Source organism: Arachis hypogaea, chromosome 20 (assembly GCF_003086295.3).
Source record: "Arachis hypogaea cultivar Tifrunner chromosome 20, arahy.Tifrunner.gnm2.J5K5, whole genome shotgun sequence".
Classification (NCBI taxonomy): domain Eukaryota; kingdom Viridiplantae; phylum Streptophyta; class Magnoliopsida; order Fabales; family Fabaceae; genus Arachis; species Arachis hypogaea.
In genome coordinates, this window is record NC_092055.1 from 105,911,001 (window position 1) to 105,912,411 (window position 1,411).

At 34.0% G+C, this 1,411-nt stretch overlaps 1 non-coding gene across 1 annotated transcript; it reads right to left on the reverse strand.

Annotated features, from left to right (window-relative positions):
- Positions 1 to 1,051: 1,051 nt before the first annotated feature.
- On the reverse strand, positions 1,052 to 1,159 carry LOC112787184 (small nucleolar RNA R71). The gene has a single exon (XR_003194612.1). It is a non-coding gene; the product is annotated as a small nucleolar RNA R71 (small nucleolar RNA).
- Positions 1,160 to 1,411: the final 252 nt, after the last annotated feature.

Genomic DNA, 1,411 nt, shown 5'->3' on the forward strand with positions numbered 1-1,411 from the left:
CTAACTTCTTATCTTTTCAAAATTGATTTTCAAATCTTTTTTAATTAACTACTTGATTTTTTTTATTTGATTTTAAAAGTTTACTAATTCTTATCTTTTTCAAAACCACCTAACTACCTTTCTCTCTCTCTAATTTTCGAAAACGACTAACAACTTTTTCAAAATTCTTTTTAATTAACTAATTGTTTTAAATTCTAATTTTATATTATTTCTTTTAATAAATTCGAATTTTAACTAATAATTAAAATAAAAATAAAAATATTTTTCTTTTCTTTTAATTAGAAATTCGAATACACTCTCTCTCTCTCTCTCATCTCTTTCTATTTATTTTATTTATTTACTAACACTTCTCTTCAACTTATAATTCGAACCCTCTCCCTCTCTCTGTGTTCGAATTCTCCTTCTTCTCCCTTCTTCATTCTATTCTTCTATTCTTCTACTCACATAAAGGAATCTCTATACTGTGACATAGAGGATTCTTCTTCTTTTCTGTTCTCTTCTTTTTTATATGAGCAGGAACAAGGAAAAGAACATTCTTGTTGAAGCTGATCCTAAACCTGAAAGGACTCTGAAGAGGAAGCTAAGAGAAGCTAAAGCACAAAACTCTAGAGAGGACCTAACAGAAATTTTTGAAAAAGAAGTAGAGATGGAAGCCGAAAATAACAACAATGGTGGAGATGCAAGGAAGATGCTTGGTGACTTTACTGCACCAACTTCTAACTTCTATGGAAGAAGCATCTCAATTCCTGCAATTGGAGCAAACAACTTTGAGCTCAAGGCTCAATTAGTTTCTCTAATGCAGCAGAATTGCAAGTTTCATGGACTTCCATTGGAAGATCCTCATCAGTTCTTAGCTGAATTCTTGCAAATCTGTGACACTGTTAAGACCAATGGGGTTAATCCCGAGGTCTACAGACTTATGATTTTCCCTTTTACTGTAAGAGACAGAGCTAGGATATGGTTGGACTCACAACCTAAAGAAAGCCTGAACTCTTGGGAAAAGTTGGTCAATGCTTTCTTGGCCAAATTCTTTCCACCTCAAAAGTTGAGCAAGCTTAGAGTGGAAGTCTAAACATTCAGACAGAAGGAAGGTGAATCCCTCTATGAAGCTTGGGAAAGATACAAGCAATTGATTAGAAGGTGTCCTTCTGACATGCTTTCAGAATGGAGCATCTTATGTATATTCTATGATGGTCTGTCTGAATTATTCAAAATGTCCTTGGATCACTCTGCTAGTGGATCCCTTTATTTGAAGAAGACGCCTGCAGAAGCCCAGGAACTCATTGAAATGGTTGCAAATAACCAGTTCATGTACACTTCTGAAAGAAATCCTGTGAATAATGGGATGACTTAGAAGAAAGGAGTTCTTGAGATTGATACTCTAAATGCAATATTGGCTCAGAATAAAATA